The 21,984-nt window shown below is 41.0% G+C and overlaps 1 protein-coding gene across 2 annotated transcripts in view; it reads right to left on the bottom strand.

Moving 5' to 3' along the window:
- The window catches only part of SSPN (sarcospan), a 112,004-nt gene that overhangs the window by 85,466 nt on the left and 4,554 nt on the right, over positions 1 to 21,984 (bottom strand). The window contains exon 1 of one of the 2 annotated variants that reach the window (XM_025402285.1): positions 13,561 to 13,618. The exons of the other annotated variant lie outside the window; for it this stretch is intronic. The gene's annotated coding sequence lies outside the window, so the exon portion shown is untranslated. Of the gene's footprint in view, positions 1 to 13,560; positions 13,619 to 21,984 lie in introns of those variants that run through there. 2 annotated transcript variants of the gene reach the window in all.

Below are 21,984 nucleotides of genomic sequence, written 5' to 3'. Positions count from 1 at the left end.
TTATCATCACACAAGCCTGCCTTGTTCATCTTTATCTCAAAAAGTCAGTTCTAAAGCATTCAACAGGATTATTCACTGTCTAGATTTTATTCAAATCAATTTAAGATCTCCTCCCCATCAGTGCCCAGAACAAAAATACAAACTATGCAGCATCTTCATTTCCTTCAGAGTAACACAACTCCAGGCCAATCGCCCAATTCAAATTTGGGGAAGAAGCTGGTCACCCCAAAATAGCCCCCATGTAAGGCTGCACACACAGCCATGGAGATGGCCTGGCACTCAGCTGGCGGGAGGATGGGAAGGCAGCAGGGCCCGTGCAGATAGGTTCTCAATAAGAGCCCCATGTTAATTCATGGGTTGCTGGCCACAGATGAGTTATTTGAGTCCCTCCCTTGAGAGAAATTTATAAAACAGAATTCCAGACTATAGAATAAGCTTACCAATGGTCTTAAAAATCCCCAGGCATGTCTATTTTATAAAATTAAGCATTACTCATTAAATAAATATTGATATATTCTAGAATTCCAAAAAGTTGTCTTAACTACAATATTTGTAACAAGAAGATTCTATTAGTGCACTCGCAGAGGTACAAACATGCACCTGCCCCCTCCCACATACATTTTGAGAGCCTTGCTGTTAACCCCAAACTATAGCAACCTAACCACCTACCCATAGGACCTGTGGCTCTGCACACATTCACTTGATGATAGACAGGGGTAGATCGTTGAAAAGCAAGCACTTGCTCCCTTAAAAGCCTTCTATTGTCAGGCTTGCAGAGGAAGAGTGGGGAGAAACAAGTTCTGCATCTTTTATGGTTATTTCTGCTCACACAAAAATTTCTGATGTTGCATTAAGTAGTAATCAAAAAATACCTCCATGCCTTTTTTCATTTGTAAATAGTATGGCTGGGCTGGGGGTGGTGGCTCATGCCTGTAATCTCAGCACTTTGGGAGGCCAAGACAGGTGGAACACCTCAGGTCAGGAGTTCATGACCAACCTGGCCAACATGGTAAAACCCCATCTCTACAAAAATACAAAATTTAGCTGGGCATGACGGCAGGTACCTGTAATCCCAGCTACTCAGGAAGCTGAGGCAGGAGAATCACTGGAACCGGGAGGCGGAGGTTGCAGTGAGCCAAGGTCATGCCATTGTACTACAGCCTAGGCTACAGAGCAAGACTCTGTCTCAAAAAAAAAAAAAGAAAGAAAGAAAGAAAGAAAGAAAGAAAGAAAGAAAGAAAGAAAGAAAGAAAGAAAGAAAGAAAGAAAAACAAAACCCAAAATTATTTTTTTTATTTTCTCACATCCTACCTTCATTGCATATTGCTTTATTATATATGTTACAAGATGTCTTGGCTGAGCTAAAGCTCAGATATGGATATTTCCAGAAAGTGGAATTAAGCAAGACTCTTACTTCACCTATCCACTTGTATTTATCAATTTGCTTATGTTTTGAAGAGCATCCTTGGAAAAAGAGTCAAACCCTACCAACCTGAAATCTTTGTTCAGGTACCTGAATCCTTGCTATCAGTCGTTTTAAAACCTGTGGGATAAACTTGCACTGCACATCGAAGCTTTATTCTTATATATCACTTAGCCTTGTGTGTTTGTAAGTAAAAGTATGTAATTTAAATACTGCTTTTTGGTTGAATCAATCAAATCTTAAAGTTTAAAGCTTATTGACCTTATTGTCGGTAAATTAAAGGGAAATAATGATTTATTTTATTTTATTTTTGAGACAGTCTTGCTCTGTCATCCAGGCTGGAGTGCTGTGGCCAATCTCGGCTCACTGCAACCTCCTCTTTCCCAGTTCAAGCAATTCTCTTGCTTCAGCCTCCAGAGTAGCTGGGATTACAGGCCTGTGCCACCACATCTGGCTAATTTTTGTATTTTCAGTAGAGACTTGGTTTTACCATGTTGGCCAGGCTGGTCTTAAACTCCTGACCTCAAGTGATCTGCCTGTCTTCACCTGAAGGCCAAGGTTTGAAGGATCACTCAAACACTGAACTGTTGAGTCCCAGTTGTGGTATGGAGAGGCTGTGGTTCCTACTAATACTAAAGTTTAGGTGAATCAGTATTTTGAGGAATTAGATGACTAAATCAACTCATAGCAAAGAATCACTTCTGGGTGGTACAATTGAACAGCATAAATGTCCCTTACCGCTCTTACATGGAAACAGGTGCAACAGGAGTCAGAACGAGGGTGAGACTGAGGGTGCTCCAAGAAGCCACCCTAAGAACGAGGGTATCTAGTGTAACTGTCCATCTGCACATAACTTGGAAAGTGATGATGAATCCATCCCATCTCAGGCCATCTGCCTTGGCAGGTTGCACACTCTGGGGAAGACTTGATAGGTCTAACTTGGAGAAGGTGAACCACCACCACCTGCCTCACTTTGCTGTGTAGGGGGAAAGGCACCACCCTTCTCTTCACTTGTCTCTTCTGGGTGGCAACTGCTTCTCTGGATTTACAGAACAGCACCACTGCTGTCATTTAGCCAACATCAGGGAAGGCTGACTTCCAGCTCCATGGGCAGCAAAAGGTCAATGTCAGCTAAGGTGAGAGGGCAACGGTCAACAGGAACAGGAACAGAGTTTCAGCCTTCCAAGTGGCATGTGCCCAATGGGTAAACATGTGTACATGGGTCCACAAAGTCCTGACCCAGCCAGCTGTAGCACCAAAGCAGTGAACTGTACCATGAGTTCATGGGGCACAAGGAGTCATGTTATGTCTTCTCCATCCTAGCTCCTAAAAGAAGCATTAGTCATAGGGGCATGAGGACCGAATACTAGTTCTGTCTACATGGAGTTGTACTCATATCCACCCAATCTGAGGCCATGGTGGTGGCGCCATTCCTGCCTCATAAGAGGAATTGCATGAGCACGTCCAAGACTGCAAGAGTCACAGTCGAGAGTGAAAACCAAGACTGAGCCTTGGATACTTGGAGGCACCTTAAGGATGCCCAGAAGTGTTAGCGGCAGAGGCTCTGTATGAGACAGAATGTCCTGCCATCTCCTAACAGGGTACCAATGCTAATGTCCCGGGCACAGCGGACGCCACTGTGTTGTCTGCCCTGCACTTTTCCCCAACTCCATTGACACACATTTCACTCCACCCCCAACCATGAGGGTGGGCTCATTCCTGACACTGGATGAATCAGAGCCCTTCACCAGCCCTCCCAGGACACAGTGATTGATCAAGTGCCCCAAGAGGAGCTGTGCGGAGTCCTTTCCCAGCCTTTCTTGAACTGAAGGTGGAAGGATCTGGTTACAAAGTGAAGATAGGCCTTAAAGCTGCAGGCCCCCATCCCCAACCTCGGTTAAGTCTTGAGGAAGAAACTGGCTTGAGAAAATAAAGCTCGTTTGCAGAGGTAACCTGACATGGAACTGGAGCGAAAGACAGCTAATGATGCTCACATCTGCAGGTCCAGTCACCTTGCCTCCCTTCAGTTGGTTACATGGACCAATAATCTCTCACTGCTTCAGCTAATGTGAATTTGGTTTTTGCCACTTGCGTTGGGGTGAAGTTATAATACAACAATGCTATCTGGCCAGTGAAGTCTGAGTTATTTCAGTTACACAAAGGTAGATGTGATAAGAGTTTGACAGATGTGACAATCCTAGTTTTTCCTAATAAACTAAAAAATAGACTAGACACAATTCATAAAATATGGATTTGAGTGGGTAATGTCTCACATTAGAATTCTCTTCTCCAATAATATAATAAGATAGCTAATCACTTGTTTATTATTAAATTAATTGAAATAATAGTTGGAAATATACCTATATGGTGGTATAGAAATGATTATTTTTAGCAAATTTGTCATTATGTTGAATGATCTGGAAAAGTATACTTAAAAATAAACAGAGTTCATACTGCATTGGCAGAGAAGGAGAGTGACCAACTCATAACTTTTGATATGAATTTAGACTATGAATAATATAATCAGAGACCCTGGAAACAGAAAGATTTAGTAGACGATCCATTCTACCTCTCGGATGATATAAAACCATGCTATAAAACCATCTATTCTTTCAACAAATATTTACTGAGCTCAGTATCTGTCTTGAAGGATCAGAGGTAAACAAAAACGGCAAAGTTCCTACTGTCTTGGAGCTCACATCTGCCTTAGATTGCAATAATTGTCATAAGTTGTATCCTATTCATTGCCTGCTCTTGTTCTGTATTTGACACAGAAAAATGGAAAAACTGAGCTCTATTCTTGAGAGGCTCACAGTCCAAGAGAAACTCAGAATGTACATGTTACATGCTACAATGTTACCATGCCGGAGGAATGAAAACTATGCCTTACCTGGTTGATAAACAGGAAAGAACAGGAGGGATGGTTATTACTAGGGATACAATAACATAAGACATCTTAAAACTCTCCTAGCTTAGGCACCAAACTCTTTTCTGGGTCTTTTACTCCATTCGATTCACTTGTTCCTGCCTTAGAGCCTGGTGGCCAGCATTTGATTTTTGTGCTATGGTAAACTGTGGCAAAGTTCTGCATTCTAAATCACTTGCTGAAAGAACTGATCTTACTCTAGTATTTGTTTAAATCAGCAAGTCTTTGTTTTAAGGCAGCGGTCCCCAACCTTTTTGGCACCAGAGACCAGTTTCATGGAAGACAATTTTTCCATAGACTGGGTTGGTGGCGATGGTTTCAGGATGATTCAAGTGCATGACATTTATTGTGCACTTTATTTCTATTATTATGACATTGTAATATATAATGAAATAATTATACAACTCACCATAATGTAGAATCAGTGGGAGACCTGAGCTTGTTTTCCTGCAACTGGATGGTCCCATGTGGGGGTGATGGGAGACAGTGAAGGATCATCAGGCATTAGATTCTCATAAGGAGCACACAACCTAGATCCCTCGCATATGCAGTTCACAATAGGGTTTGCACTCTCTAGAGAATGTGACAGGAGGTGGAGCTCAGGCGGCAATGCAAGCATGCGGAGTGGCTGTAAATACAGATGAAGCTTCGCTTGCATGTCCACCGCCCACCTTCTGCTGTGGGGGTTAGGGACCTTTGTTTTAAGGTACATCACAAAAATGTAACTATTTGCTTCACATGCCAATATGTCAAGTATTTCTTTCTAACTGTTCAAAATGTCTACCTGATTCCCGGCAATTAAATTAGCAAAATCCTTTTACAGGCCCCTGAAGTACCCATTCTGCATCCTACCTGCCTCGGCTCAGGATTTCCCTAATGTCACCTAAAAGGCCCTCGAGAGGCACTTAGAACACCAGCTCTGCAGGCACGCTGTCTAGCTTTAAATCTTAGCTCTTTACTGACTGTGTTATCTTGGGCAAGTTACTCAGCCTCTCTGAGATTCCTATCTTCCATCTGTGAAATAAGAATAATGATGCCCAGCGATAGGTGAATATTAAATGAAATCATGCGTATAAAGCACTCAACAGAACACCTGGAACATAATAAGCATGCAATTAATATTTCTCTATTATGATTACACAGGAGCTCATGATGATCAAGTATATTAAGATGATACACTACCATCATCTTAAAGAAATATTTTGCTTAGCTGTTTGGTACCACTTATACTTAATCAAATGACTACTGTTTCTTTAAAATATGAATAAAGGCTACTTTCCAAAATATCTGCTATATTCAGCAGCCATATTAATTTGTCATAGAGGTAATATGTGTATGATATCCTACTGAGAACTACAAAGAATGATAAGTAAGTCATAGTCCTTGCTTTCAAGAAGTTTACTATCTAGGAGTAGGATAATTAGACCAGCATCAAAAATAGGTATATACAATGTGACAATCATTATAATAAAAGTACAGTAAAGTGAAAAGCAACTGAATCCATTTGAGAGGACCTGGAAGAGGTGACATTGGAAGTCTCACTAAATTTCAGGTACAGATGAAGGAGCTAGGCATTTCTGTAGATGACAGCACATTCTTTATTCTTTCCTTCTTCTCTGACTATTCTTTCTTGGTCTCAGTCTTGGACACACATCTTTCATCCAATGTGTAAAATTCAGTATTCCCCAGGATTCCACCCTCAACCTACTTCTCTTCTAATCTCCATATCCTGAAATAGCTCACTCATATCACATATTCCATTCACTCCAGATATAAATCTCTAGCCCTGATCTTTCCCAAGATTCAGACTTAAATCCAGCTTCCTCTGAGATGCCTCTTCCACCCATGTCACATCACAAACTTGTCACAGTGAAATTTGTCTCATATCCTCCTCCCATATTCCTTATTCTCACTGGAGATACTACTCTCTGTCCAGTCACCCAAGCCAAACTCTGAGTGTCCCACACAATAAATTGGTCACCAATCCTACAAAACCTACCTCTAAAATACTTCCACAGATCTCCCTATCATTCTCCATTTTCACTGTTACTGTCCTACAATCTTTCTTCTTGAAAATGGCCATATCGTCCCAACTGGTGTCCCATCTCCAGTATGACTCCCCTTCAATATACTATCAATAGTGTCATCTGAATACATTTTCTACAATGCAAAACTGGTACTGCTTAAAACCCTTTCCTGCCACCTAGACAAAGCCAACATTTCTTGGTAAGTCATACGAAGTTCCTGTGATAAGACACCTTCTTACCTTTCATTTTAGGCTCCAGAGTAACCAAATCACCTGCGGTTCCTTTGATACCTGTGTATTCTTTTTCACAACCTCCAACATCCTCTGCCTGAAAATCCACCTGCTCCTTTTTACCAGGCTTTTGCTTTCCTACTTTCTCTTCAAGGTTGTGCCTGATAGTCATTCCTCTGGAGAGCCTGCTAAGGTGCTTTTCCTATGGGTGCCTGTGACTCCCCATATGAGTCCCTTTTATAGCCTTCATTATACTGCTGTGTAATCATTGCTTTACTCATCTTCTCTCCCATAGACTGTGCATATCCTGAGCAAGACATCCTGTTTTCATTCATTTTTTAAACATATGTTCACAGAGTGTTTACTGGATGAAAATGATACACTAGGTCCCTGACTTCCTGAAGTTTATATGTTAATGGTATATGTCTGGTAAGAGGGTATAATGACAAAAACAAATCATTAAGACAATTTCATATTCTCACAGAAGCTATTAAGAAAATAAAGCACAGAGTAAAAAGTGACTAGGTGGTGGTGGTGCCTTTTTGAGGAGATTCTGGAAATCCAAATGATGAGTAACCAGCTTTGTGAGGATCTTGAGGAGAAAGTTGTAGGGTCTTGCAGGTTACTCTATTAGTTTTCTGTGGCTATGCTAACAAATTACAACAAATTTACCAGCTTAAACAACACAAATGTATTATCTAAGAGTTCTTTGAGATAGAAGTCTTCCATGGGTCTCATTGGGCTAAACTCAAGATGTTCACAGGGCAGCACTCCTTTTTGGAGACTCTGGGGAAGAATTCATTTCCTTACATTTTCCAGCATCTGGAGGCACCCGTAGTCCTTGGGTTTTGCCTCTCTTCCTCCATCCTCAAACACAGCAGTGCTGCATCTACCTGACTCTTCCATTGCTACCTCTCCCTCTAATTCTCTTCTGCCTCCTGCTTCCACTTGTAAACATCCTTTTGACTACATTGTGCCCACCTGGATAATCCTAGATAATCTCTCCTTTCCAAGGTCCTTAATGTAGTCACATTTACAAAGTTCCCTGTGCCATGTAAGGTAATATATTCACAGGTTCCAGGGATTAGGACATGGACATTTATGGAGGCCCATTATTCTGCCTACTACAGATTGGACTTTGATCTAACTGAAGTACACTAACCAGTGGAGAGATTTTAAGCAAAAAAGTGACATGAGCTGCTTTATATTTTAAGAGTTCCTTTTTCATACCATGTGAAAGATCTGTGTAATGAAAAAGGGAAAGCAGGAAGAACAAATATGAGTGTATTCATTCGTTCTCGCATTGCTGTAAAGAACTACCTGAGACTGGGTAATTTATAAAGAAAAGGGGTTTAATTGGTTCACTGTTCTGCAGGCAGTACAAGCAGCATGGCTGGGGAGGCCTCAGGAAATTTACAATCATGACAGAAGGTGAAGAGGAAGGAGTAATGTCCTACATGGCCGTAGCAGGAGGAATAGAGTGGAGGGGAAGGTGCTACACAATTTTAAACAACCAGATCTCATGAGAACTCACTCAATATCATGAGAACAGCAAGGGTAAAATCCACTCTCATGATCCAATCACTTCCCCCGCTCCCCAGCCCCTTTTCCAATACTGGGGATTACAATTCGACATGAGATTTGGGTGGGAACCAAATCCAAACCAGGTCGAGTCTCTCAATAGTCCCAATAAGAGATAGTGACTTTGACTAGGGTGACAGTAGTGAAGATAGTGAGGACTGTCAGATTTGAGAAGTATTTTGGAATAGAAGAAACAGAACTTGCCGATAGGTTCAATGTAGAAAGTTAATAAAAGAAAAGGACCAAGGATGATTCCTAAAATCAGAGCTCAATCAACTGGTTCATGGTAGTGTCACTGACTGAGAATGATGGAGTGGAGGAAGACTACATGGGTTTGGAGCAAAACATGGACATTAAGGTGTACCAGGCTAGAATGGTCATGATTTCATCCAGTCATTTCTAAAAACAACTATATTTCATGAAATAACTATATGAAATCCAAAAGGAGTTATCAAGTAGGAAGTTGAATTTATGAGACTGGAGCTTGCAGTAGAAAAGCAGAGATGGAAACATAAATTTGAGATTATCATCATAAAGATGATATTGAAACCACGAGCCTGGATGAGCTCATCCAGGGAGGAAAAGTAGACAAGAGAGGAGGGCAAGAGCATCCAGGAAAACTCAAATCTTGACAGGACTTATTCATGTTTATAGCCCTAGCACCTGGTGCTGGCAAAGAGTGTCTGCTTCATAAATTGCTGATAAACACAGGACCAACATTCTGGGACTCCATACTATTAGGAATTAAGTTATAAAAATTTACCACTAAATAAATTACAGTAAAAACAAAGGTAATAAACACCCAAAGCCCATCAGTTCCTAGTCGTTTTACCACATTTATTATTATTTTACTGTTTACCACATTTTACTATTATCTTACCATTTACATTTTACTATTTGCTCTTGAGATTAGTTATTACATCTATTATATTGTCCTAACTCCACTGTCCGTGATGTCACATTAGTAATGGTGTGAGTATTTACACCATGGAAATTGGCAAGTGCCACAAGTTTATTATTTTGCCAATTGTTGGACTCAAAAAAGAGATAGAGAAAATGTTAATCAGACAGATTCCATTTAAAGTGTCACATTTATAGTTATCACATTGTGAATAGCACACAAAAATGGGGAAATATTTTTCCAGTATGTAAAAATTATTACCTGATTTATTGAAAACGTTGCTCATATCAATGATGAATAAATGAGGTTCTAACAAATGTCTTCATTGTTTGGCTTTCACCTTAATCATTAACATAAAGGAAAATTTCCGTCAACATTAATGTCAGAATTACACTTGCGAATTAATCGCACTCTTAGGTTGGCAAGAGATAAAAGAATTTAGCAAAAATCAATAAAAGCATTCAGTGAAAATCAATTGGTTATATGGCATTCACAGGAGTAATATATATTTTATTCTTATGTGTAAGTGTGTGTTTTGCTACACAACATTTATAATAACATGGCATATAATAAACCGTACACACACATGCACTTAGGCACACACCTACATTTTTCATAAAGAACCAGTTAAACATTTACCAGCACATCACCGCTTACATCTAAACCTAATTAATCGCTATATGGTATCATATGCAGAATTAAAATTATTATATTACTATTTGTTTTTGGAAGTAGCTAAAATATTCATAGCAAATTCATGATCACTGTTTTAAGATATTGATAAGTTATGTCATTTGAGTTCCAGTAAAATTAAAATGGGTTATAGTTTATCTTTATTGGCCTGAATTTATGCTCCATCATTGATATTTTTTTTCTTCCTACACAGATTCTGAGCACCATAGGCAACTTAAAAAAGAACAGGTTAAAAAAATGTCTTGGCTTTTGTCAAAGAATTATTTATGGATCGATCAGTATGTGGGCCTGATTAAAGCATCCAGGCTTTCCTTGTGCAATGTGATAGTCACTAACATGTGGCTATTTAAAATTACATTTAAATTAGTTAAAATTAAATAAAAATTTAAAATTAAGTACCTTAGTTAAACGAAGCAATTTTAACTGCTCAATAACCACATGTGGCTAGCAGCTACCACATTGGACAGGCCGGATTATAGAATATTTCTATCATTGCAGAAAGTTCTGTTGGATAGCCCCTATCTAGAAAATGCCTTGCACATAGAAGATACTCTACTACTGTTAACTCAGTGATCAAATTTTACCCTATTTTGGAAAGCTGAAAAGTTTAATAAAATCAAAAATTTCTTTTTCAGGAGAAAATAAACCACCAAAATGATTGCGTATTTGGATATCTTTAGATACAGTTGGCCCTCTGTATCTACAGGTTCTACATCCACAGATTCACCAATCATGGATCAAAAATATTTGAATCAAAATAAATAAATAACAATACAAATTTTAAATTTCAGTGTTTATATAGTGTTTATGTCATATTAGGTACTATAAGTAATCTAGAGATGATTTCAAATATACGGGAGGATGTGCATAGGTTATAAGCAAATGCTATGCCTTATTTACATGGGACTTGAACATCCACAGATTTTAGTATCATGGGGTGGGGGGAGGTCCTGGAACCAATCCCCTGTGGATACTGAGAAATAACTGTTAATATTCAATGTAGTAGACTGGGTGCGGTGACTCATGCCTATAATCCCAGCACTTTGGGAGGCTGACGTGGGTAGATCACTTGAGGACAGGAGTTCGAGACCAGCCTCGCCAACAGGGTGAAACCCATCTCTACTAAAATACAAAAAAATTAGCCGGGCATGGTGATGGGCCCCTGTAATCCCAGCTACTTGGGAAGCTGAGGCAGGAGAATCGCTTGAAAACAAGAGGTGGGAGTTGCAATGAGCCAAGATTGTACCACTGTACTCCAGCCTGGGCAACAGAGCAAGACTCCATCTCAAATATATATACATAATATATATAACATATATTATAGATATACACACATATATATGTATGCATACATACATATTCAAGGTAGTGACATATTTATTGGACATCTACGTGACAGAAATACTAGTCACCTCACAACAGGCATATAAGATCCTCATTCTATAAGTGAGGACACTGAGGTTTAGGGAAGTTCAAAACCTTGCCTCTCCCAACTAGGCAAACAGGTATTTGTAAAGCTTAACCTTATGCTCACAGTTTCAGACCCCAAAGCCATGCTCTTTCTGGCATCATGAAGCCTCGCTTCTCTAAACATTACTTAACCTGTGCTGCAGTTTTTTCCTTTTTGGAATGGCGTTAACACACTATCTATATCAAAGTGTTGTTGAGCAATTAAATGAGTTAAGACTTGCAAAACACTAAAAGAGAGCATGGCACAGAGTAACTGCCATAAAAAAGTCTTGCTATTATTAAATGTAGAATGGCTGAGATAAAGAAGAAATAAGTCAAGATACCTCCTATGGCCAGCTAACAAAGTTTGAAACTTAATTCACCCATGTCATTCATTTAAGACCTGAACAAAGCTTTAACTTACGACAAAGCATGGGCTAACAGGATTTCCCCCGATCTGTGCACAAATGTGGAACTATGTGACCTCTCAGAGGAGCTGTCTAAATAGCATGATTTAAAAGGATAAGGTTGTGACCAGTACTGCCTATTTCCAAGTAGCACATGAAGTACCGTGGACTCTTAACTACATCTCATTAATGGAAAATCATGTTGACAGGTCTGGCCTTCTGTTTTATTGTTATTCACCTATTACTAGAGGAAAGGGCAATGAAAAGCAATAGGTTTACCTCTTGAACTTAAAATGTTACTCAATTCATCAATTATTTTCATACACCCATATTTTCTATGACACTCATAATTTTAACCAAGCAGCTCAAATGGAAAAAATAATAGCTACCATTTATTGCTCACCTACTAGGATGTGGGTGTTCTCTGTGTATTGTCACGGACACACAATAAACAGTCAGAGGGAGATACTGCTATTTCTCTGTAGTTACATTTGAGAAAACCGACTCATTCATAATTTGTCCAAGGTCACACAGCTACTCAGGGGAAAACAGCATTTAAACTCAGGTCTTCTTGATCTTAAAGCCTAAGTCCATACCAACTCTGCCACCACATGTAGCAACATGAAATACACACTCATCTCTTGATATCTGCGGGGTACTGATTCCAGGATCTTCGGTGGATACCAAAATTCTTGGGTGCTCAAGTCCCTGATATAAAATGGCATAGTCTTTTATACATGGCCTACACACATCATCCCATACACTTTAAAGCATCTCTAGATTACTTATAACACCTAATACAATGTAAATGCTAAATAAATAGTTAAACTGTATTGTTTAGAGAATAATGACAAGGGAAAAATGTCTGTACATGTTCAGTATAGACACAATTTATTTCCAAATATTTCTATTCCAAGGTTGGTTGAATCCATGGATGGGAGCCCACAGATACGGAGGGTGGACTGTAATATGAAACAAGGACAGAAATATGTGATGTGTCTATTTCATTACCTTTGGTATGTCTGAAGCAGAATTTCTAAAACAGAATAAAAAGCCTGGGTTCCAGAAAAATCAGTAGTCCCATTATCCAATAACAAAATTGACTCAGAATTGTATCTCAGCGGGATCACCACTGGCAATGCAGGAATGTTGAGCAGGTGTGAACTCAGACCCAGGCCTGCTGATGGCTTGTGGTCACCGGGGCTATGTTTGGCAAGCGTAGTTTGATTTTGCAAGAAACCCTTGACCAGAAAAATCAAAACTTTCTTTCTGAATACATAATTAGAGAAATGAGAGCTATGTGTTTTTGCAAGTACGAGTGCCAGGAGCAAATGCAAAGTTGTTTTGAGGGTGAGGGTGGATGCGTTTCTGACCCTATTTCCAGCCTATCAAGGGCATGACTGACTGACCACCTCCAGGAGAATTCCTGCACATTCGTAGTGCATCCTCCAGACCTGGTCACTGCCTCCCGCATCTTGCCCCAGCTCTCTTTTGTCTGTACTGACCCCTCGCTCCTTGCCTCCTCTGTGCCTACCAGCTTGGCATTCTGATGGATTGGCTTCGCTGGCTCTCAATCCTCCCACTTTGTTCCGGAGTCTGAGGCTTGACTCCTACATCCTGGCACAGTGCTTGCTTCTTTCTGCACTCCTGGTAACCAAGCTCTTTGGCTCTGCCCCAGGACCCCCTCCTGTGATCCACTCAGCCCAGCAAACCTGTAAACACAGCTTGCCAGGCCAAACTCTGTGCCCCCTCCCCACTTCTGGCCTCTGAGAGCCATGCCCTGGATGTTACCTCACCAACCCACGGTCTCTGGAGCACCTGTGGAATTCGATTGGACTGGCTCCAGCTTTTACAGTCTCTCTGATTTGCTAATGTACACTGTGAAAGGAAGTAAAAGTTCTGCAAGTGAGAAACTCAACTTACCAAGGCTGCTAGGGAGCAGAGCTTACTGCCTTCTGGGCACAGAACACATCCATCGTGGTACAATGACAAACAGCAATTCCACAGCCACAGGTCCTACCCCATGACAGAACTTCCCACTACTTCACTGAAGACTGTGCCAGACTACTGGGTTTCCTGCAACATCAGGAGCATTTTATGATCCTTCATGGTACCTACTTTCTAATCTCCATGTGCCTGGTAAAGCCAAGAAGTAAATATGCAGTACTCCAAGTATAGTGAGGGTGTCCCTGCCCGTAAAAGCCACACCAATATAGGAAAGTCCTGGTGGGGGATGGGAGGGTGGGAACCAACATTCTATTCCTCACCCTCAACAGGTACAAGGACACTTCAAATGTTATGTGGCTTGGTTATGACTTGTCATTCAAGTGTTTTCCTGGAACAAAGCCAACTTTGGTGTATAGATGATTTGGTGGAGCACATTTAGGAATCATTCAGAAAAGAGTTGTGTGTCTGTTCTGTGCTCAACACTGTCCTAGACATTGGGGATACAGCAGTAAACAATTCAGGTGTCTGTCTTCACGGAGCTTACAAACTAGTGTGGAAGACAGACACTGGAAAGTCATATGAGTCTTTCAGGCAGTAGAAGTTATGAAAGAGAATTACAGGCACAAAGGGAGCTGACAAAAGGAGACAAATCTGGTCTAGGAACTCGGAGAAGGCTTCTTGGAGAAAGTGATGTTTCAGACCACACCTGAAGGTTGAGTAGGAAGAAGAGAAGGGAAAGGCATTGGGGAAGTGGGCACAAAACATTCTAATCAATCAAAACAGTATGAGTGAAGGACTTGAGAGAGCAAGAGCAGGGTACATTAAAAAATATTTTTTGAAAAAAAGCCGGTATGCTGGATTCTAGAAAGGCGGGCAGAGAAATGAGCAATGAGACTGAGATGTAGGTAAGAACTAAATCATATTCAGGCCACTGAAGAGTTTCAAGTTTGATTTTAACTTAATGGAAATAGGAAGCTATTAAAGGGTTTTGATCAAGAGAATGACATGAACAGAAAAACTGCTCTGGCTATGACTTAGTGATTGAATTCAGTGTGGTGGAGGAAGAGAGAAGGCATATACAGTGGATACAGGTGTGAGATATGCCAACTCAGCACCAGCTGCACTGCCTTCTCCACTCTGTCCTCATTACATAATAGAAACCTGGAATCACATTTTTCCAGAATCCCTTCCCCACCTCTTTCTAACTTAGATTCTGCCTTTGAGAGGCCCCTGTGCAAGATGTGGAAAGTGGCAGAGACACACCGTATTTCTCCCCTGGTAGCTGTGTGCAGATGTGAGGTTTACAGGAGCTTCTGGACAAGCTCCTGCAAGTCAGCCTCTTCCACATGGCAAGCAGCTGAGCTCAATGGGATTTAGGTTTCCCTGAACCAATTGATTGTCAAGATTTCCTGGAAGTCAATAACAGTTTTTCCCAAAACTGATAATCCTAGCCTTTCCAAAGTTTATGATTATGCCTTTAATCTCCTCTGTCAAATTCCTCCTACTTGAAATATCTAGGGTGGTTTTTATCTTCCTTACTAGACCCCAACTGTTAAAAGCAGGGAAGAAGCTCTTGCAACATTTGGGGTGAGAGATTGCGGGGGCCTGGTCTGGAGTGTGGGCAGTTAGGATGAAAAGGGGATGGATTTATAGATATTTAAGAGGTGGAATCTTCAGATATTGTTATTAATTGGATGGGGGAAATGAGGGAATGAAGGGGTTAAGAATCATCACCGCATTCTTCATTTAAAGGTCAGGCAGTCTTGCTAAATTTGCCATCCAGTCCCTGTACCTGAAAGTGATGTAGACATTAAGTTGGCCAAATTCGCCAGCCCTGTCAGGTCCCTTTCCAGGTTGAACTGCTGAGGTCAAAGAACTGAGGGAGTAAAATATATGATGATGAGTAAGTTGTCCTTTGCAGGATGTGAAAATCTATGTGTCAGAGGTTATGGGTCATTGTAATGAGTTATCTTCTTGTATGAAAGCATTCGTGCCTTCTCTGGAGCAAAGCAAATTAGCTAAGTCTAACCCTATCCAAATCTCCCCCTATTAACCTGCTAGGGCAATGACCAAGCAACTGGGGTCAGGGCGAGGGCTGAGGGGCTGGGGATGAGAAGGAGCTTCCTAATAGAGACTACAGAGGATGTGGAACACCAAGAAGTAGACCAAATTACAATCCAGAGCAAAATTAGCTTCAAACACCAAAGAGAGAAAGTTTAAACACTAAGCCATGAGAAGATCATACTTGTCAAGGGAGGTGGCAGAATCCCAGGGGAAGGTGGAGAGCAGAACAGGAGCACATACAGTGAAATTATATATGCGTGGAAGGTGTGGATGTTGAACAGTCATCCTCACCATCAGGGAACTAGGGCAAATTGGGGAGGTAAATATAATGAAGGTCTAGATGGCTCAGGAAAGCAGGGAAGAAAGCGTTTTCTCTGCCAGTGGTCTTTACAGGACAAGCCTTACCCACAAACCAAGGCCATTGACTACATATTCTGGAACGATTTCTAAAATGCAATACCAGAGAAGTAGAGCTGTTTAAGTGTATCTCAAATGTACCAAAAAGGAGGCTTTTTTGGAACATAAAATAGCTTTAGGATAATTATTTCACTTTCTTAGTGATCTTTTCTCTTAAGAGAAATTTAATCCATTAAATTGTAAACTCATTGAAGACAACGTTCACTATTGAATCTCTAAAATCCATCACAGTGCACAGCTCATATAAGCACAGTAAATACTCATTCAATGGATGAGGATTGGATAGGAGATCCCAAGATGCTAGACACGGGGCAGCTTTATTCAGTGAGCTAACCACACACCCTTACCCTTGTGTCTGTCTGTAGGGAAATACATGCATAATTCCCATTCAAACATCAGAAATTCGAAGTCAACTAGAATGGGGTTAAGAATTTCCCCTCCCACCATCTTCCTCATCTCTCAACAACTCTTCTAAACACCAACCCTCCGGCAGGGGCTCCCATGACCTGAAGTAGAGACTTCACCAAGGGAGGTGAAATGCTTGGATAGGAGATCCTCTCAGGGGCTGAGGGGAGAAGGTAACTGTTAAAACTCAAGACTCTTGCCAGTGACAATACCCAGGAGCACATCTAGGTCCCTATTGCCTGGCTTTGCCATTACTACATGACAACAGACAAGCTACCTAAGGTCTCTGAGCCTGAGTTTGTTCATCTGTAGAGTTGATGGTGCCTAGTTTAAAGAATTGAGAGAACTGGACATTGTTTATAAGACACCTGCCTTAATACCTGTCCATAGTAACATGCTCCAAAGATACATTCTCTTCCAGCATTCACCTCCCAATCCCAGCCTTAGAAATTAGTCCCTCTTCTCCCATTGCACTGCACTTACTTACCTCTTCTTTCCTCCCTCATCTATTCCAGAACCCAACCGGATAGCATAGCTCTCCCATAATCTTCTGACCCTAAAGCAATTGTATCCTACATAAATGTGGCTAGAAGTGAATGAAGTGCAAAATCCTAGCTGTATTCAAGGAATTATCAGAGAGTGCCTTTCTCCTGGAAGTTGCTCTCTTCAAGCCAACTGCTAGAGGCAGAACACACAGCTGCAGGGACAGGACAACCAGAGGACAGGTCTGCTACATAAAAAGACAGACAATCATTTCCAAGAAAACATGCAGCTGAAATTTGCATTCTACAGGAAGAAGAGCAAACTCTATTAAATTTCCTCCCTAAGCAGATGTCTACAATTATTAGAACTTAAAAATACAGATGTTAAGGACCATGTGCTTAAGGAGTTAGTTAAGTTTGTGCAATTGCAGATAGGAAGATTGACATTTTTCTGAAATTGGAATTAAATACCCCAATACAATAAAATGATGCTGCCAACTCATATGGCATAATAGAGGGGAACAGACTCACTGATGAAAAAAGAAGAGGACATGGACAAATCATTTCCTTTTAGTCACATCATGGCCGAGATGGCTAGTGCCAACCCAGTATCTAGTCTACACTTCCCCTTTACTAAAAGAACCCCTATATTGCTGTGGAGTCTCAGCTAAAAAACTACATTTCTAACCCCTTGCAATGGGATTGGACAATGAGATGGGTGGAGCTTGCAAAAAAAAAAAAAAAAGCTCCTTAAAGGGACCTTGCTCAGCTGGCAGGCACCCTTTCATCCTTCCCTGCAGGAGTTCCGGCAGCCATCTTCTGACCATGGGGTGATCTTGCAGATGGACGCTGGTGGAAAGTGGAAAAGCAGAAGTCTGGGACACTGATGGCACTTTTACCACTTCACATTACTCCTGGACTGCTTACCTTCCTTTTATGTGACCAAAAAATAACTTCCTAATTTAAGTTGCTGTTATTTTGGCTAAAATGCAGATCTTAACTAATATACACATCCTAGATTTCAATCAGTTTCCTTACTAATGGTGATTATAAGTTAACACCAGAACCATAGCACTTTTTGGGTAATTGTTATATACGATTTATTGCTTTAACTGTGAAATAAAAAGTTTTATACCAATAGTTTTGATTGTAAGTCTAGATTTAACCCTCCTAAGCTAGTTTTCTGTTGTTGTTGCTTTTTTAAAGTAGGAGTACCTTTAAAGTCGGAAGAAGTATCTACTACCGACAGCTCTCTGCACCAGGTGGACACCATCTGACAATTGATGTAAGGACCCTATGGAGCCCATAGTGGGGGGGTGAGAGAAGTGGACGTTTAGTGTATCTTATTTCTATTTGAATGTGACTCATATTGTATAAGTATGTTTCTCTTGGAAGATTTTTCCAAGAATTTTCATCAGCAGTAACAAGGGAAACATGCCCCTCTTCAGCAGACTTCCACCATCCAACTAGTCCAGGAGAATCCAGAGAAATGGTGGAGAACACTTTGTGAAAATCCTTACGGGGTTGTCATCTTCTCCTCATGCTACTTTTCCGGTTTCATTATGGATCTACCTCAATCAGTGTGAGAAGCACATGGGCACCATGAGGGACCAGGCAGACACTTAGGGGCAGAAGGGCCAGGGAATCCTATTGTGGTCTTTGGGCTTGGCTCTCTCCTAGTTGTCTTTTGTATGTTAAGAACTCCAGGAATGTTGAGCACACATGAAATTCAGAACAGCCTGCATAAATGGTTTTGATAGCCACATAAATATGAAAATACAAATGATTTCAGCAGGAATAAAATTTATTTCTAATACTCAATATTATCTGCTCCTTGAAGCTATGCAAAGACTAATAAGTGCATAAACTTCTTGAGCAGTGTTACATAAATATAAAACATGATTCATAGATATGTTTATGGCCACAGACACATTAATTGATAGTCTACAGAAAGACTTACGTTCCTTTACAAATTAAAAGGGGACACGTGTGCTGTTTCTGCTCATTTGCTGAGTATGCAACTGGAAAACCCAATCTTCTATTCTGGGATTTAAAATCTGGTACTTTCAGCAAATAACATCATCAATATTTTAAAGTCATACTGGCTTCTGGTAAGTAGCAGAGGAATTGCTGTCCCTCCTTAAATCCTTCTCTGAGGCACCCTTCTCTCTGTGATGCCCCACAACATTAACTCTTCTCCTTTGAGAGCAGGTGTGCATGCCAAGAGCAGAAATTCCTAGGGAAGCTTTTGTAAGTCCAGATCCCACCCTGCCGTCCCCTCCAGGCCTTGATTTTAGCATCAACCCAAAACTTTTTTGGATTTTTGTGGACTCTGCTTAACTTTGATGTAGAATGTCTGTAGATTCTTGTCCACTGTCTAAAACAGAGGTGATCAAGAATGGCTTCTGCCCTTCAGAAGGGCCATTTTCACAGTATCACAGGCAGGAGACTCTACGCCCCTAAGCAGATCTTAGGCCTTTAAGGCCATCAGAGATGTACAGTTAGTTTGCATCAGACTTCGGTTCCTAAAACACCGTGGAGTTAATTATCCAGAAGGGCAGTAGGGCTTGCAGAACCCTAAAGAGGCAGAAAACCCTCTATTCCCCCATGGAAACTTTAATCCTTTCAGGTGAGTTTTGTTTCTGTTGGAAATCCAAGACTTTGCAAACAGGATAAGACCTTCTAAAGTCACAGGGTGAATATAATGAGTGCAGGACTTGGGATACTTAGGCAGGGGGGAGAATTGGCCTTAGTATTTCCTTTCATTAGCGTCTCTATAGGTAATGATTTCCTTACTTAACCAAAGAAAAGCAATGGAAGCGGCTACCCCTCGCCTATTAAAAGGAGAAAGATGGATACCTTTAACTGAAAGCAAAGCATCACAAAATTCTTTAATTATAAGCTCAAATGGGGCTTTGAGCTCATCTTGTATCTTCTTGGCTTTCAGCAGGATAGCATTAAGCTTTCCTAAAAAGATAAGACTCAATCTATTTTAAAACATATCCAAAGACGGCATTCCAGTTTCTGTTCCTTTGTTAGGGTACTTTTTTCCCTTTCTAACCTCACCACAGGTGAACTTTTCCTGTTGCTAACCTGAAGTCTTCACATTAGAGCTTGGCTCAGTTTGCTCAGCAGAGCTGGTGGATAGCTGGTCACCATCAGCCTTTTCTAAACTGTACTTCCACCTGTCCATCTGTACAAAATTATAACAATTAATTAGGATATTTGGATTTAAATCAATAAATTTGAACCCGGATGCCAACTGAATGACTCACTGGCATGGCAAAAGACTGCCTCCCTTCTTTTTGTCATAGTTTTTCTTATCTCTGTCATCAGCTCCAATGCTAACATCTCTCCCTTTTCCATCTCTCTTGCAAAACTCCCCACACAAGTTCATTCACACACAGGCACACACAAATGTGCACATTTATACTGGTAAATAGAAAAACATTCCTGAAGCAGCTAGTTAACACTTACACCTTACCCCTCACTATTCACATTGAGGGGTAAGAGTTCAGGGTCCAGACTCCGGAACCCATTGTCTGGGCCTAAATCCTGGCTCTGGGACCTTGGAAACATTTTGTAATCTCACTTTGTAAGCATTTTCTCATCTGTAGAATGGAAACAATAATAGTACCTACCTTAGAGGGTTGTGGAAATGATTAATGAGTTAATACATAAAAGCTCTTTGAATGCAGTCTGGTACTCTAATACTAAAGACTATATAGTTGTTAGCTATTGTTACACCCTTCTTGCAGCAAAGGGATATTCAGAGGCATCAAACTATGCCCAATATTCCAGAAGCCAAGAGTTTGAGAAAGAACAGGAGTGGGATTCAAGTTTAAGGGAAGTGGGGGTAAGCAAGAAGAGTCGCCAGGGTGAAAGATCAAAGAAAAATAGGGCAAAAAGCAAACAGGAGATTAACAAAACTACAGAGAAAGGGCAAAAGCTGGCATTTAACCGGGAAAAGGTAGACAGAGAACATAAGGGAAAGGAAGATAAAGAAGAAACGAAAATGGGAAACATGAGTAAAAGGTGAGTACGTAAAGGAAAGACAGAAAAGAAGAGGAAAAGGGGGCGGAGAACAACAAAGATCAAAAATGGGAAAAGACGGCATTTGCAGTTCGAGTCGGTATCGTGGGAAAAGGGTATGGAAGTAGGGAAGCTTGCGGCAGAAGGGATGGGGGAAAGAGGAGATTCAAAGAGATAACAGATAAAAGTTTCATTTGTCATTTGCAGCATTTTGTCCCTTTAAATTATGGGGCGCTGCAAGCTTACTTAACTCACCCTTGAGCCTCAAGGCTCCTGATCATGCTCCTTCTATTCCAACTTGCATTTAATCTCTGCCCCAGACTTAGCTTCTAAGGTTTGCCCTGGTCAGATGTCTGCCTTGTGTTTTTAGCCCAACAAGGCCAAAATGCAGTGATCTTGTCTTTATTTCATTTTCCCTAACCAGTCATCCTTTTCAAGTGAAATTTAGCTCTGGAGCAAATGTTTGCATCCCCTTTCTACTCCAAACATTCGGAAATCTAGAAGGGGAACTGGTGTTTTAATTTTTAAATTATTCACCTAACGGCATTCCCATTTTTAGTCAATTAAAAAGAGGTAAAAATGATACAGTACTGCAAGAATAGGTCGCTTTTAGGTCTCCAACGTGCCCTCACCATTAAAGGGTCTTAATTACCTAACCTTTTGGAAATAGGACAGAGGTCGGACGGAGGTTTAAAATAAAGTCGGCATTTTAAAAATACTTTTTAAATTAAGAACCATCGTGATTAAATTGTCTGTTTGGTGCAAAATACGTCCCCCTATTTGAGGAACTCCAGAGACCTTAAAAGGCCCTCTGAACAGATGAACCGAACGGACCACGAGCGTCTCCTCACGCCGGGGTGATCCTGGGCCGCCGCCGCCGCCAGAGTCACGAAGCCAGACGCAGTGCGCGTCTCCGCCCAGGACTCCGGAGACTGCAGCAGCGCGAGCGGCCGCCGCGGCCTGGGCTGCTCCTGGAGTCGGGGAGGAGACGCGACTCCCG

This window comes from Theropithecus gelada, chromosome 11 (assembly GCF_003255815.1).
Source record: "Theropithecus gelada isolate Dixy chromosome 11, Tgel_1.0, whole genome shotgun sequence".
Classification (NCBI taxonomy): Eukaryota; Metazoa; Chordata; class Mammalia; order Primates; family Cercopithecidae; genus Theropithecus; species Theropithecus gelada.
The sequence above is the reverse complement of the archived record's forward strand: the minus strand, read 5'-3'. Positions and strand labels throughout refer to the sequence as shown.